This window comes from Balaenoptera physalus, assembly GCF_965194825.1.
Source record: "Balaenoptera physalus genome assembly, chromosome: 19".
NCBI lineage: Eukaryota > Metazoa > Chordata > Mammalia > Artiodactyla > Balaenopteridae > Balaenoptera > Balaenoptera physalus.
The window spans coordinates 5,425,471-5,442,545 of record NC_138900.1 but is presented as its reverse complement, the minus strand read 5'-3'; the positions used below and the strand labels follow the sequence as shown (position 1 = coordinate 5,442,545).

Here is a 17,075-nt window from a genome sequence, read left to right as displayed (position 1 = left end):
GTGGGAGTAACAGCAGAACCAGACTGAGGGGCCGGGTGTGAAGACTCGATGAGTTAATGCACGTAAGGTGCATACTGACTCGGGGGGCATGAGAGGAGTCGGTCAGGGGGGCTGTAACTTGCTGGAGAAGCCCCTGTGGTGGGGAGGTCTCAGGATAGTCAAGGCTGTGACAGGGAGCGGGCCGGGGGCTGTGGCTGCACAGGGCCAGTTATCCCTCAACATCTGTCCGCCTGTTTCTTTGCTAAGATGGGCACCCTGATTTTCAGCTGGGCACAGGACTGCCTGGATTCAAGGCATTTTCCCAGGGTCTCTTGAAATTTGGTGTGGCATTGTGACTAAATTCTAGCCAGTAATATGTGAACAAAGTGGTATGTGCAGCTCTTAGGAAGTGTTCCTAAGCGGGGAGGAGATACACTCCCGCTCCTTTCCTGCTTCCTGTGCTCTGGAATGTGGAACAGATGGCCGGAATGGGAGCAGCCATCCCAGGCCAGGAAGTGATCTTAGACGTGTGGGCCCAGCAAGGCAGCAGAACAAGATAGGCGGAGCCTGGGTTCCTGATGCTGTCGAGACCCACACAAGTTACCAGTCGCCTGGGAGAGTTAAACTGTTTAAGTGACTGTTTGGGGTTTCACCACTTGCAGGGCACCCGAGTTCTAACTGGTGCAGGGGCCAAAGAGCCCCGGAGAGAGGAGCCGCAGACATAGTGGATGGTGGTGCGTGTAAGGTTTCACAGAGGACGTGATACCTGAGTGAAATCTGGCTCCGCAGGGTGGAGGGGAAGTTGGCGTTGGGTGGCAGGGTGCTTGCACCAGCTCAGTCCTCATGTTACTGAGTCCCTACTGTTTGTTAGACCAAATCGAACCCTGGGAGGTGAGGGTGAAAGGGACTCTTCCTCCTGTGATTAGCTCACCTTCATTTCCTAAGGGCAGGGTCTGTGGTTAAACTCAGTCCCCCCACCCCACCCAACCCAAATGTGCCTTTCCTGGGGTATAAATACTTGAAGGGCTGAACAAGTGAAGAATTCACGAGGTGGGGAGGCAGGAAGTGTAATAATCACTTGCAGCATGATGTTGAATGTTCAAGCTTAGTCATCAACCTGCCGGTAATGGTTGGAGGAACGTTCAGATGAATGACTGTGGTGTCCCACTTAACATTTTACTGCACGACCACCCAACCCCCCCAAACTTAGTGACTTAAAGCAATGAAATGTGTCATTCCTCATAGTTCTGTGGCCTGGGCTTGGCTCAGTTGGGAGGTTCTTCTGCCCCGTGTGCTGTCTGCTGGGGCTGCAGTGTTCAAGATGACTTCTTCATTGCCAGAACCCCTGTGGTTGCTTCTGCCTTCCAGGATAAAGCTCCAGTCTTCAGCTTGCTCCAGAATACTGTATATGCCCTGAAGTCGGCCTCATCTCTCTATGCTGTTGATGCGTCCGCACGTCAGCAGCGGAGCTAAGATGTCTCTGGACCACACGTGGTAGGACTGTTACATGGGCAGCCTCCAGTGGACCACCCTCCAGGGCTCACATCTTGAGTGGTCCCCTCCCACACTGGCTCTGGGCTTGGCCACGTGACTTGTTTTGGCAAAGGAGTGACAGCCTCAGAATTGAAGTGGGGGAGACTTGAGGCTAAGAGATCCAGGAGGATTCTGGTCTAAGCTGGAGCAGGTGGAGTTGGGGAGGTGGCAGGTGATGAGGGTAACAGGAGGATTCCATAGGAGACAGATTGGGACTTGGTGGCACCTGCATTAGGGGAGTAAAGGGAAGGTTGCAGTCTCCTTGGCACCCAGGATTCAGATCTTCCCAGCCTCGCCACCCACCACTCCCTGGCAAACATTCTTGGCTCCTGCAAACCCACACGTGCTTCAGCATCTCCAGCCTTTTGCCTGTAACATGAACCTCTACCTGGAAAGCTTTCCCTCCTCCTCCCTCATCAGGGAAACAAGGAATTCAGTATGGAGAGTGGGGAAGTGAGACGGAGTTACCCAGGGAGCATGGAGGAGCATGTAGGGGCCAGATCCCGAGGAGCCTCTGAATAGCAGGGTGCAGGACTTGAACTTGGCCCTGAGGGACGGGGCCCAGTAAGACTTGGGGAGAGACTTCTGGGGTCAGACAAGGCCAGGAGGCCAGGGAATAGGCTGGGATGGTGGTCCTGGAGGCTGAGGACCTCAGCTGGGCTGTGGGTGGTTGAGGACAGAGGGCAGAGAGATTGAGGAGGTGGACCTGATGCCACTTCTCCTTTTCAAACCCACAAGAAGTTACACAAGGAGCAGCCGGAAGCAGCCGGAAGGAAGGCCCGGTCTCTCTGCTGTCCTTGGCTCTCATCAGAATATCTGAAGTCTCAGCACATACCTGTAATCAGCCCTCCCGTGTGGAGGAAATCCCCGCTCCAGGCACTCCCTTCAGTTCTTCCCTGTCCAGCTGTGTTTCCCAGGTGGGGGAACAGACCCAGAGTGTGTTGGGTGTGTGATGTGGGCCCTTACTGACCGACCGACCAGACCAGAACTCCACAAATCTCCCAGAAGAAAGGAAATGCCTTGATTTCCTCTTGTAGCTTGAGAGCCTCTTCAGCTCAGCCAAAGAAGGAAGCTGGTCTGACAAGCTAGACGAGGAGGGACACAGCATGGCTGGCTTGGTAGCACTACAGGAATACGGGTCCTGATCTCTTAGCCATGATGCACGTTGTGGAAATCCTTTTTAATGAGTCGGGGCAAAACCTGATCTGACCTGAACTGCTCTAGTGACAAAACCTGACTTAGACCGTTATGTAGAGTTTTATCCGTTTTCTATGGAATATAAAGCCCAGCAGAAATGTTCTTGTGTTTGGAATATATGGAATATAGTGAATTAGTAATCAAAGAAACCATCCACAAAGAGAAGCCCAGACCCAGATGGCTTTACTGAATTCTACCAAAACATTTAAATAATTAATACCAGTTCTTCACAAACTCTTCCAAAAAATAGAAGGGGAGGAAACACTTCCCAGCTTATTTTGAGGCCAGTATTGCCCTGATACCTAAAACCAGACAAAAACACCAAATGAAAGAGATCTACTAGACCATTATCTCTTAAGAACATAGATGCAAAAATGCTCCAAAATACAACCTGAATTCAGCAACACGTTAAAAAAAATTATACACCATGACCAAGTGGAATCGCAAGCATTCAAGGTTTAACATCAGAAAAATCAACATAATACACCATTAGTAGAATAAAACACAAAATCACATAATCATCTCATTTGATGCAGAAAAAGCATTTGACAAAATCCAACACCTTTTTGCGATAAAAACACTCAACAAACTAGGAATAGAGGGGAACCTCCTTAACATGATAAAAGACGTCTCCAAAACCCCACAGCTAACATAATACTTAACGGTGAAAGACTGGGTGCTTTCCACATAAGATCAGGAACAAGACACTCTTGTCCCTTCTACTCAACATTGTACTGGAAGTTCTAGCCAGAATATTTAGTCAAGAAAAAGCAAAGGCTTGCAGATTGGAAAGGAAGAAGTAAAACTCTTTGCAGATGACATGATCTTATATATAGGAAATCCTAAGGAGTCCACTAAAAAAAAAAAATGAGCTACTAAACATGTTTAGCAACATGGCAGGATACAAGATCACAAAAATCATTTGTATTATTGCAGACAATAACAAGTGTTTGGTGAGGATGTGGAGAGAATTGGAACCCTCATGCACTGCTGGTGAGAATGTAAAATGGTGGACCCACTTTGGAAAACATTACCAAGCAGTTCCACTGCTAGGTATATACCCAAGAGAATTGGAAACATGGCCACATAAGAGCTTGTACACGAATGCTAACAGCATTGTTCACAAGAGCCAAAACGTGGAGCCCACTCAAGTGTCTTATCAGCTGATGAATGGACAAATAAAATGGGGTGTATCCATATAATGGATACTACTTAGCTATAAAAATGACCGAAGTACTGACGTGTGCTGCAACGTGGGTGAACCTGGAAAAAAAACCATTATGCTAAGCGAAAGGAGCCAGACAGAAGCGGCCATATGTTGTGAGCTTTCATTTACATGAAATGTCCAGATAGGCAGATGTTATAGAGACAAAGTAGATAAGTGGCTGAGGTCGAGGGGTCTGGGTAGGGGGTGGTGGGCAATGGAAAGTGTCTCCTTAATGGGTATCAGGCTTCTTTTGGGGGTGATGGAATGTCCTGGAACTAGTGGAGATGGCTTCACAACTTTGTAAATGTACTAAAACCCATGTAATTGTACACTATAAGAGGGTAAATTTGGTGATACATGAATTACATCTCAATGAAGAACAGTCACCACTAAGCCCTATCTGGCTACCCCGGTCTAGGTAAGTCGGTTTGTAAGAATAAAACAGAATTTTCTTCTGTCCTCTCCACAAAGTTATTTATACTCCAGTTGGCCCTCTGCACCCTCGGGTTGAGAATATTTGGGGGGGGGGAAAAAAAATTCCAGAAAGTTTCAAACACCAAAACTTGAACTCTCTGCATGCTGGCAACTATTTACATAGCGTTTACATTGCATTAGGTATTATAAGTAATCTAGAGATGATTTAAAGTATATAAGAGGGTGTGCGTTGGTTATGTGCAATTACTACGGCATTTTATATAAGGGGCTTGAGCATACGTGGATTTTGGTATCCATGGTGGGTTCTGGGGTTAACCTGCATATACCAAGGGATGACTTTTTTTCAGGTGCTGTTTAGAAGAGGACTTTCCTTATATTTGCTATCGATTTCTATCTTCTTTGCACTCTAGTTAGAGAATATGTTTGATATTTTTAAAATCCTTTGATAACAGCTGAGACTGACTTACGGGGCCCGGTATATGGTCAAGTGTTGTAACTCTCTTTGTGTCATTGAGTAGAGTCAGCAGATGTGAGCAACATTCTGCAAGGTCCAAAAGACCAAGTTTATTGTTTGTGGTAGGCAGACCTGCTATTCATTTCTAAATTTAGCTTTTAACAAATTAATACTAAGAAAATTGCTTAACTCCCACTTTAATTGTAGAATTGCCTGCTCTTTCTATTAGTTTTATAAATTTCTGCTTTATGTATTTTGAAGCCATGTTTATAGAGGCATTTTAAAATGAAGACTTTATATTTTGGTGAATTCAGTCTTTTATCATTATGAGATTACTTCTTTACATCGAGCAGGACCTTTTCATATCAAGTTTTATTTCTCTGATACTAATATAGATCCTTCAGCTTTCTTTTGATTAGTATTTGCACGGTATGCTTTTCCCATCCTTTTGTTTTCAAACTTTCTGCAGCCTTAGGTTTTATATGTAGCGATCGTAAATGGCATATTTTTAGAAAATCCAGTCTGACGATCTTTGTTAACTGATATTTAGTTCCAATTATATTTAATGTACTTAACTAATATATTTGTGCCTAAATCTGCCACCTCCCTTTATGCTTTCTATTTCTTCTACTCTTCTGTTTTTCTTTTTCTCATTGCCTCTTTGTGGATTGACTTAGGATTTATTTTACCAATTCATTTCTCCCCTCTTCCTAGTTTGGAATCCACAGATTCTGTTTTTATTCTTTTAGTGGTTCCCCTAGAACAGTGTTCCCCCACCTGAGTACTGTTGATATTTTCAGCCTGATAATTTCTTGTAGGGGCTGTTCTGTAGTAAGTTTATTGGCATCCCCAGCTTCCACTAGCTAGCAGTAACACCTCCCGCCTCCTCCATGGCCAGAAATGTCTCCAACATGGCATATATGCACTAGGAGGCAAAATCCCTCCCAGCTGAGACCGCTGCCCTAGAAATTAGCACACGCATAACCAACATGTCAAAGTCTAACAATCAAAACCTTTATCCTCCTCGTGTTAATACAAGAACCTTAGAATCTTTTTTTTTTTTTAAATTGAAGCTAGGTTTTTTTTAAAAATTATTTATTTATTTATTTATTTATTTTTGGCTGTGTTGGGTCTTCGTTTCTGTGCGAGGGCTTTCTCCAGTTGCAGCAAGCGGGGGCCACTCTTCATCGCGGTGCGCGGGCCTCTCACCATCGCGGCCTCTCTTGTTGCGGAGCACAGGCTCCAGACGCGCAGGCTCAGCAGTTGTGGTGCACGGGCCTAGTTGCTCCGCGGCATGTGGGATCTTCCCAGACCAGGGCTCGAACCCGTGTCCCCTGCATCAGCAGGCAGATTCTCAACCACTGCGCCACCAGGGAAGCCCTAGAATCTTTTTTTTTAATAAATTTATTTTTATTTTATTTTTGGCTGCATTGGGTCTTCATTGCTGCACGTGGGCTTTCTCTAGTTGTGGCAAGTGGGGGCTGCTCTTGTGGAGCACGGGCTCTAGGCGTGTGGGCTTCAGTAGTTGTGGCACGTGGGCTCAGTAGTTGTGGCTCACAGGCTCTAGAGCGCAGGCTCAGTAGTTGTGGCACATGGGCTTAGTTGCTCTGCGGCATGTGGGATCTTCCCGGACCAGGGCTCAAACCCGTGTCCCCTGCATTGGCAGGCGGATTCTTAACCACTGTGCCACCAGGGAAGCCCAGAGCCTGCGGAATGGACCAACAGCCTTGGCATCCCCTGGGAACTTGTTAGAAATGCAGAGTGTCTGATCACAACCCAGATCTGTTTGATTTTATATTTATGGTACTTCTTTTGTCTTTTATGCTGAAAATCTTAGTTTTTAATGACATTGACATAATCTTTTGTTTTATTCACATTGCAGGATATGTATATAATTATATAATACTTATAATTACATTTTAGGATATTTGGAAACATTAAATATAATTATATAAAATATATAAGTATCATAAATAGAGTATATGTTATATAATTATATATTCCGTATATCAGGAAGGCACATAAAATATTTGTAATAGTTCCAAAATGACTGACAGATTTACTAATAGTCTACTGAGTATAGCTTAACATTTCTTTATGGCTCTTTTTTTCTTTTTGTTTTTTTTTTTGAAGAAATTTCCCACTCAGTGTGACCTGAGGTCAGTCACACGGCCCTTCTAATCCACCCACTCTCATTTGTTGAGAAGTGCCTCAGCCATGGAGTACATGGAAAAGGTCACTGGCCCTGGGGGCCCATCCTCTGAGTTCTCCAGTCCTATCTTTTCCACCTAGAGGGTGACTTGGTTTTTATGCACTTCAAGGTGGGAGAATCAAATAAAATGATGAATGTGTGATATTAGGTGTATTGTTACGAGCAGCACTCCCAGGCCACAGGCTTTGCTTGCTCTGTAAGCCGACCCTTTCTATAAGAGCTGACGTTTGCTGCTCCAAGTCCTTGATCCCGTCAGAGTGAAGAGACCGGGGTGGAGCCGGAATGAGCTACGTGGCCCTGATGTCTCGTCCCCTGCAGGCTTAAATCAGCAGTGGTGCATCACTTGTCTCCAGTGGCCTCTTCCACAACACCATTCATGAGAACCCCCCCACCCCAAAGTAACATTGTCTCCCTTTTTGATGACTCCACTTCTTTGGAGTTTTTTTTTTTTTCTTTTTTCTTTTAACCACCAGCTTCTCCATTCAGCCCTTCAAATGCTTCGACCTAGATGACCTAGAAGTGGATGAGTTTGAGGAGCCATTTGGTACCTTTGGCTGCTTTAACTTCAATAGTCTGAGTAGAGGTCCTAGCAGAGCCCTAGAGTTACTGTGTTCTCATGAGGTCAACCTGTGGTGCATGAAATGCACGTGTCTCCTCGGAGGAGAATTACCATGGCTGCCCAAGCAGATAAGGGCCACAAGGGGGCGCTTTGTTCCTGATGTGCAAACTGTTCACAAGAAGGACAAGATTCTAAATATTGTCATCAAGTATGGATGGAAGGAAGGCACCGGGTTCATCTTCCCAAATGGGTGATGACAGGCCTGAAAACATCTCTCAGACGTCTTTGTGCTTAAAGACAAGTTCCATGCACGTTTCTGCAGGGATGCATCAATGTGGCCTAGAGTTCATCCCTGAGCCACAAGGATATGGGACCTGGATCTGTTTGTGTGTATGGGTGGGTGGTGAAGATGAAGATGATGGGGGTGTTTTCATTCATTCCCACCAGGCTGGCTGTTCTTCTCCCCCTTCATTCATTTCCTACTCATTCTATCTCAGCTGCTTTCTTACTCTCTGCCTCATTTTCGCTACGGCAGCATGTGGTTACCTCATGAACACTTCCACCATTACCGGAGGATTTCTTTACACTGCAAGGAAGTCATCAAGACAGACATGTAATCTCCATAGGGAGGGTCTCCTATTTCCCGTAGTGCCACTGAGGACGAGGTGTCATTGTCAAGTTCATTTTGTTTCCAGACGGAGTAACATCATAAGACAGACCCTGACATGTTTCTAGGCCTTACCTGCTCTTCCCAGGATCCATATATAAAAAAAAAAAAATCTCCAAATGGATAGCTCCACTCAGTACCCTTCCAGAATTACTTCTGTTGGACACTGATTATATTTTCTAAACTGCAACAACAATAATGCCACTGATTATAGGAAAATGTTCCTGTCCCTGAATGTCTTTGGAGCGGTGCTGCCTTGTAAAGGGAGGGAATGGGGAGAACTTGCCCAAGTCAGGGGTCAATTTCTGTGTCCCTAGCTTGGAAGCCATTTCCATCCAGTGGCTGGAGAGATACTTGAGTGCTGCTCGAAAATATGAAAAGATTTCTTGCCCAATCCTGCAAATAGCATGTCTTCTTTCCCTTCCAGTTTTTTAAGGCCTGCCCTCTGCTCCTTCTTCTGGCCAGTGTTCAACAGTAAAATAGCTGGGGCTGCTACAGACATACTCATATGTCATGACCCTTCTCACAGAACTGTGTGGCCAGACTCTAGGTTGAGATATTAAGGGAAGGGCAGTAACCTCTCAACACTCTTCATTTGGGGCAGGGAGCTGAGCAAGGCCCACACCAGGGTTCCTAATAGCTCCCCTGCTTCCCCACACTTGGAGCTGGAAGGTCTATTTTTCCTAATACTCTGGAGTATATACACACAGGGTAGGGGGACAGCAGAATGGGAACTGCTCTTCATTTTGATTAAGGCTAAACTACAGGGTGGGGAGTAGCTTCCAGCTCCTCAGCCTCCATTGGGAAAGTAAGGAGCTCTTGGGGGCAGGGGGCAGCTACTCACCGTGAAGAATACCAGGGTCACATGTTTCTCTCCATCCATCTGAAATCAGAGTCTAGCCAACTCAAACTTCTAGTTTCTGATTTTGTGACATGTGGAGCTACTTTTCTTTTACCCTCCTGGAGGCTGAGTGGGGAAAATCCAGCTCTACCAGGCCTGTAACCCCACTCACCCACAGGTATGTGATGTTTAAAACACTGAGGGAGAAGGGCTGCTTGAGCCAGATCCTGGGGTTGGGTCTTTATTAGATTTTCTCATTTGAAGAAGTCCCTGGATTTTTTTCCCCAATTTTTAAAATTGTAGCAAAATACTCATAAAATTTACCATCTTAACCATTAAAAATTGTACAGATCAGTGGTATGAAATAGATCCATAATGTTGTGTAGCCATCACCACCATTCAGCTCTGTAACTCATTTCATCTTGTAAAACTGAAACTCTATACCGATTAAACAATAACTCCTCATTTCCCCCTTTCCCCGGTCCCTGGAAACCACCACTCATACTTTCTGTCTCCTATGATTTTGACTACTGTAAGTATCTCACATAGTGGAATCATACAGTATTTGTCCTTTTGTGACTGGTTTATTTCACTTAGCATAATGCCCTTGTTAACCTAAAACAGCCAGTTGTTTTACCAGCAAAATGGGTTTATGCAGGAGCTGCAAAGAATTACAATTTGGGACATGCACCTGTGAGGAAACACGTGTGTGAGTCCAGTAAAGCAAAGAAGAGGAAAATTTTATAGAGGAGAAAGGGCAGTTGGGAGGGGCTGTTATAAACAAAAAATCCATTGGCGGAAACTGGGAGTTCAAAGTACAGTGGTTTTTCATTGAGTTGTGACAGTCTCTCATTGGCTGAACTGTTGCTAGGCAATGAGAAAATCTTGCTTCCTCTTGCTGGTGGTAGTAAAGTAACGTCACTTCCTGCTGGAGATGCAAGGTAACATCTCTTCCTGCTGGGATCTGTATTGAGATCCAGTGGTACGCGTGTGAGAGCTCCCCCTGCTGGTCTCCCGACACTGTCTTGGTGAGGGTTCCCTTTATTAATGTTCACATCCTCAAGGTTCATGTTGTATTATATCGCAGAATTTCCTTTCTTTTAAGACTGAATAATATTGCATTTTATGTATATACCGCACTTGTCTGTTCATCTGTTGACGGACAGTTCTGTTGCTTCCATGTTTTAGCTATCAAATATCTCTTTGAGACCCTGCTTTCAATTCTTTTGTACAGGTACCCAGAAGTGGAATTGCTGCATCATATAGTAATTTTATTTTTAATTTTCTGAGGAACTGCCATCCTGTTTTCCAGCGGCTGTGCCATCTTACATTCCTACCAACAGTGCACAGGGTTCCAGTTTCTCCACATTCTTGCCATCAAGTGTTGTTTTCTATTATTTTGATAGTAGCCATCCTAATGGCTATAAGGTAGTATTTCATTGTAGTTCTGATTTTTTGATTTGCATTCACCTAATGAATAGTGATGTTGAGCATCTTTTCATTTGCTTATTTTTCATTTGTATATCTTCTATGGAAAAATGTCTATTCACGTCCTTTGCCAATTTTTAAATTGGGTTATTTCTGGGTTTTTGTTTTTTTTTTTTGAGTTTTAAGAGTTCTCTCTGTATTTCGGATATTAATCTCTTATCAGGTATATGACTTGCAAATATTTTCTCCTATTCGGTGGATTGTCTTTTTACTCTGATGATTCTGTCTTTTGATGCACAAAAGCTTTTTAAATTCGGTGAAGTTCAGTTTGCGTTACCTGTGCCTTTGGTGTCATAGCCAAAGAAATCATTGCCAAGTCTAATGTCACGAACCTTTTGCCCTTTGTTTTCTTCTAAAAGTTTTATTGTCTTAGGTCTTACATTTAGGTCTTTGATCCATTTTGAGTTAATTTTTGTATGAGGTGTTAAGGGTCCAACCTCCTTCTTTTGCATGTGGATATCCAATTTTCCCAGCATCATTTGTTGAAAAGGACTTTCCTTTTCTCACGTTGCCCAGAACTTGGGTGAGAAAATTTCCACTTGTTCTAGGAAGCATTCTCCTATCCCTTAACTGGGATTCTGAAGGATCTTTAATTTTCTCTCTGAGAAAACCTTGTCTCTCTTGGCATCACATCCTCATCATCATGACTGTTAAGGAGTGTGAAGAAATGTCTTAGATTTTACCCTACTGGCAAGATACCAAATTATCCTGTCAACTTCATGGATGCTGTCAGAAGGCATGAGACTCTGGGGTCTGAGAAAGAAGATTTTATTATTCATGACATAGTAAACAGCAGAAGCTTCATGTTTGCCTTTGTTCTTGTCCACCTCAAGTTCCTCAGAGGTGATACAAAGAGGCCCAGGTGGATAAATCACAAGTGAGGATGTTGTCAAGGTTAAGAAATCCAAATATTTCAAAGTTGGTCCTCAACAAACCTGCCGAAATTTTGCCTCAGAGGAAGGCACTATTTTTATTATGTTGGTCCAGTAATTAATCTGTCCTTTTCCCTGGAGGAGGTACTGCAGACATTATCTGAAACTGATTGTTATACAAAAAAATCCTTGAAAAGATAATTTAGGACAGAAGCTGATACAAGCTGTGAAAAAACATAAGAGACCAAAAATTGTCTCTCAACATGGTACAATTTTCCCTTTAAAACATGAGAATAATCAATGCTGTAAACAAAAATTTCCACTGAAGATTTCTGGTACCAAGACTAACCTTGATTGTGTGGCACACTGGGGTTGTAAAGATTGAAAGAGACAAGAAAAGCCTGAATCACCAGGAGACTTGACAGAAAATCAGCTCCGAGGGTGAGGTGATGTTAAACTGGATGAGGCAATGATAGATGACAGCAAATAAAAAGAAAGGCAAACACAACATTTTCAGAATAAATGGGAGTGTGTTAACTTGATGGATAAAAAGACTTAAGTCACTACTAACACATATAACAAATTATTCTGAATAGATTGCTGATGTAAAATTTAAAGGTATAAAATGATTTTTTTAGAAGAAAACAAAGAACATTTTTGAGATCTTATAATAGGAAAAGACTTCTTAAACAGAACAAAAATATTGACTATAAAGGAGAACATGACAAATGATGTTGTATTGAAGTTAAGAGCTTCTACTCATCAAAAGACAACAAGATAGAAAAAGCGATAAAGAGAGAAACAGAGCCAAGAAAGGCCTCCTATTTAGTGTATATAGAGAACTTTTTAAAATTCAGTAAGAAAAGGACAGAAAACACACAAAAAATGGCAAAGCAACAGACTCTTCAAGAAAAAAGTACTCAGTCCTCTTGATCAAGATGGCGGAGTAAGAGGACGTGGAGCTCACCTCCCCCACAAACACATCAAAAATACATCTACTTGTTCTCACTGGAAAGAGAGAGGTCTGTTTGTTAGGTGTCCCATTCCGAGATTTCCCTGAACGTCCCAGGCCTCCCCCACCTCCCCCACACAGAGATGGAATGGGACACCTGGTCTGTAATACCTAGTCACTAGCTACAGCTATTGTTCCACAATTCTAGACCACATGGAGCTAATCTACCAAAGATCCCACACACAGGGGATTTTACCTCCTTGTTTAGATGATTTCTTAGGTATCTTATTGTTTTTAGTTTTTATTGTTTTTAGTGCAGTTTTAGGTGGTATTACTTTCTTAATTTTACTTTTTGATAGTTTATTGTTAATGTAACTCATGAATAATTTTATTGCTTAACTATTTTATATGCCTGTGCTATAAAGTAAATTCTCACTGGAAAGTAACTGGAAGCTGGGAGAAGGACTCCTGTACAGCCAAGGCTGTAAGAAAGATACACGTGTAATCAGGTAGGAAGGGAAGAAAAGCAACTGGGTCAGGACCTGTGTCCCACAGTGCACTTTAAACACACTGCACTCTTCAACCCCTGTGTACATTTTAACCCTCTACAGTCTCTCTCTTCCTGCACTTTATCCCCCAACCCCCATGCTCCATGAATCACCACAATCTTGCTCTTATATCCCCCTTTCCCTGTGCCCTCTTCCTTCCCACCTCACTTTATCATGCCTATTCTCAGTCATACCCCACTAACTCCTACTTTCTCATCAAACTCTCCCCCGCCCTCACCTTTTGTGGCAGTGCTCAAAGGCTTTTTTTTTTCTAATTTTTTATTATGGTAAATAAAATATAAAATACAATTTTACAGTCTTAACTCTTTTTAAGTGTACAGTTTAGTGTTTAAATATATTCATATTTTTGTCCAACCTAATTACCACTATCCATCTCCAGAACTCTTTTCATTTGCAAAACTGAAACAGTAATTCCCCATCTGTCCTTCTGCAATACCCTGACAACCACCTTTCTACTTTTATTGCTGTGATTTTAATTGCTGTGATTTTTACTTCTATAAATATCTCATAAAAGTGGAATCGTACAGTATTTGTCTTTTTGCATAATGTCCTCAAAGTTCATCCATGTTGTGGCACATGTCTTTATTTCCTCCCCTTTAAGCCTAAGTAATATTCCATTATAAGGACTTCCCTGGTGGTCCAGTGGTTGAGAAGCTGCCTGCCAATGCAGGGGACATGGGTTTGAGCCCTGGTCTGGGAAGATCCCAGATGCCGCACAGCAGCTAAGCCCATGTGCCACAACTACTGAGCCCACGTGCCACAACTACTGAAGCCCGTGCGCCTAGAGCCTGTACTCTGCAACAAGAGAAGCCACTGCAATGAGAAGCCCGTGCACCACAGCAAAGAGTGACCCCTGCTCGCTGCAACTAGAGACAGCCTGCACGCAGCAACGAAGACCCAACGCAGGCAAAAATAAAAAAATATATAATAATTAAAAAATTAATTAATTATTAAATAAATAAATAATATTCCATTGTATGTATATACCAGTTTATTTTTGTATATGGTGTGAGAAATTATTCCAGTTTGATAGATTTGCATGTAGCTGTCCAGTTCCCCAACACCATTTATTTATGGAAGAGGCTGTCTTTGTCCTATTGTATCTGCTTGCCTCCTTTGTCATAGATTAATTGACCATGTAGTCATGGGTTTATTTCTGTTCTATCTATTCTGTTCCACTGATCTATATGTCCATTGATCTTGTGCCAGTACCACACTGTTTTGATGCCTGAAGCTTTGTAGTATAGTTTGAAATCAGGGAGCATGACACCTCCAGCTTTGTTCTTCCTTCTCAAGATTATTTTGGCTATTCAGGGTCTTCTGTGTTTCCATACAAACTTTATAATTATTTGCTCTAGTCTGTGAAAAATGCCATTGGTATTTTGACAGGGATTGCATTGAACCTGTACCTTGTCTTGGGGACTATGATCATTTAATAATACTAATGCCTCCAATCCATGAATATGGTATTTCTTTCCATTTATTTGTGTTGTCTTCAATTTGTTTCATCAGGCTTATAGTTTTTAAAGTACAGGTCTTTTACCTCCTTGGTTAGATGATTTCTTAGGTATCTTATTGTTTTTAGTGCAGTTTTAGGTGGTATTACTTTCTTAATTTTACTTTTTGAGAGTTTATTGCTAATGTTACTCATGAATAACTTTATTGCTTAACTATTTTATCATTAAAGTTCTTCCTATGTTTTTTACTTTTATATTACCACAAACATTTACCAAAAACTTAAGCGTCTTATTTATTTTATTTTTTATTGAAATATAGTTGATTTACAATGTTGTGTTAGTTTCTGGTGTACAGCAAAGTGAGTTAGTTTTATATATATACACATATATATATTCTTTTTCATTATAAGTTATTACAAGATATTGAATATAGTTTCCTGTGCTATATAGTAGGACCTTGTTTTTTATCTATTTTATATATAGTAGTTTGTATCTGATAACCCCAAATTCCTAATTTATTCTTCCCCCCACCTTCACCTTTGGTAACCATAAATTTATTTTCTATGTCTGAGTCTGTTTCTATTTTGTAAATAAGTTCATTTGTATCATATTTTAGATTCCACATACAAGCGATATCATATGATATTTGTCTTTCTCTCTCTGACTTACTTCACTTAGTATGATAACCTCTAGGTCCAACCATGTTGCTGCAAATGACATTATTTTGTTCTTTTTTATGGCTGAGTAGTATTCCATTGTGTATGTATACCACATCTTCTTTATCCATTCATCAGCTGATGGACATTTAGGTTGCTTCCATGTCTTGGCTGTTGTAAATAGTGCTGCTGTAAACACTGGGGTGCATGTATCTTTTCAAATTAGGGTTTTCTCCAGATATATGCCCTGGAGTGGGATTGCTAGATCCTATGGTAACTCTATTTTTAGTTTTTTAAGGAACCTACATACTGTCTTCCGCAGTGGCTGCACCAATTTACACTCCCACCAACAGTGTAGGAGGGTTCCCTTTTCTCCACACCCTCTCCAGCATTTATTTTTTGTGGATTTTAAAATAATGGCCATTCTATACAGTGTCAGGTGATAGCTCATTGTAGTTTGGATTTGCATGTCTCTGATAATTAGAGATTTTGTGCATCTTTTCATGTGCCTGTTGCCCATCTGTATGTCTTCTTTGGAGGAATGTCTATTTAGGTCTTCTGCCCATTTTTTGATTGTTTTTTTTTTTTATATATATTGAGCTGTATGAGATGTTTATACCTTTTGGAAATTAAGCCCTTGTAAGTCGCATCATTTGCAAATATTTTCACCCAGTCCGTAGATTGTCTTTTCAATTTCTTATGGTTTCCTTTGCTGTGCAAATGCTTATAAGTTTGATTAGGTTCCATTTGTTTATTTTTGCTTCTATTTCTTTTGCCTTGGGAGACTGATCAAAGAAAGCATTGCTACAATTTACGTCAGAGAATGTTTTGCCTATGTTCTCGTCTAGGAGTTTTATGGTATCCTATCTTATATTTAAGTCTTTAAGCCATTTTGAGTTTATTTTTGTATATGGTGTGAGGGAGTTTTCTAACTTCGTTGATTTACATGAGGCTAATAAACAGCCTCTTTTGCATGACCTACGGAAGTCACATCCTTTAGGTGGTTTCCCAAATGAAGAGTGAAATGCTATTGTGTTGTTTACCCCAAAATTTAGCTTCCATCCTACATTGTATGTTCTATTTAAGTGGTTTTGGGGGCATTTTATATAAGCAAGATTTTTGCTCCCCGAGCTGAAATTAGAAACTATCCATGACTGTTGTGATTTGACCATAAATTGGAGAATTAATGTATGGGAAATCAAATAGTGGCCTCCAATCTGCCCATTGCCACTTCCGTCATTCCCAGTTCCATTCCTCCCCTCTTCTTTCGTGTATTTCCTCTCTCTCAGATACATCTTCTGTGCCTCCACCCTTGTGAGCTTAGCCATGCACCAAACTCCATTCACTCAACTTTTTCAGACTCCTATATTGCATCCTCGACCTCCCTCCTGTCACTTTTTGGACATCCATTCCCATGTGATTCTAGTCTGGCCCTCCTCACCTTCCATGCCCCCTGCAAACCACATCATTTGAGCCTTTATTTTCTTACCCTGCCTCTACTTCCAAGCCAAATATCTCAGCCCATTCCCTGTGTACTCTACACCCACACCATCAAGGACCCCAGCCCCAACTCTCAGGCATCCTCAACTAATTCATAAACCAAATCCACAACCCACAACCCTCTTATCCCTGACCCTTTCTCCTGGGCTCCTTGGCTCACTCATGCCCAACGTTCTCCCAACTTCCTCATTGTCATGTGCCCATTTTTTTTTCTCTTCTCTTGGTCATTGTCTTCACCAGGCTTCATGTCCTCTTTCAATTCTCTATTTCTGCCTTGGGCCACACTATATTTCCAGCATCTGCCTACCCCACACGTATTCCCCTTCCTCCTCTGTCATTTTTTTTTTTTTTTTTTTTTTTTTTTATGGCTGCGTTGGGTCTTTGTTGCTGCGCTTGGGCTTTCTCTAATTGCAGCGAGTGGGGGCTGCTCTTCGTTGTGGTGTGCGGTCTTCTCATTGTGGTGGCTTCTCTTGTTGCGGAGCACGGGCTCTAGGCGC

At 42.1% G+C, this 17,075-nt stretch overlaps 1 pseudogene across 1 annotated transcript in view; it reads left to right on the top strand.

Annotated features, from left to right (window-relative positions):
- LOC309648279 (vomeronasal type-1 receptor 4-like) overlaps positions 1 to 17,075 on the top strand; it is a 103,356-nt pseudogene that overhangs the window by 61,302 nt on the left and 24,979 nt on the right. The gene's annotated exons all lie outside the window — the stretch shown is intronic.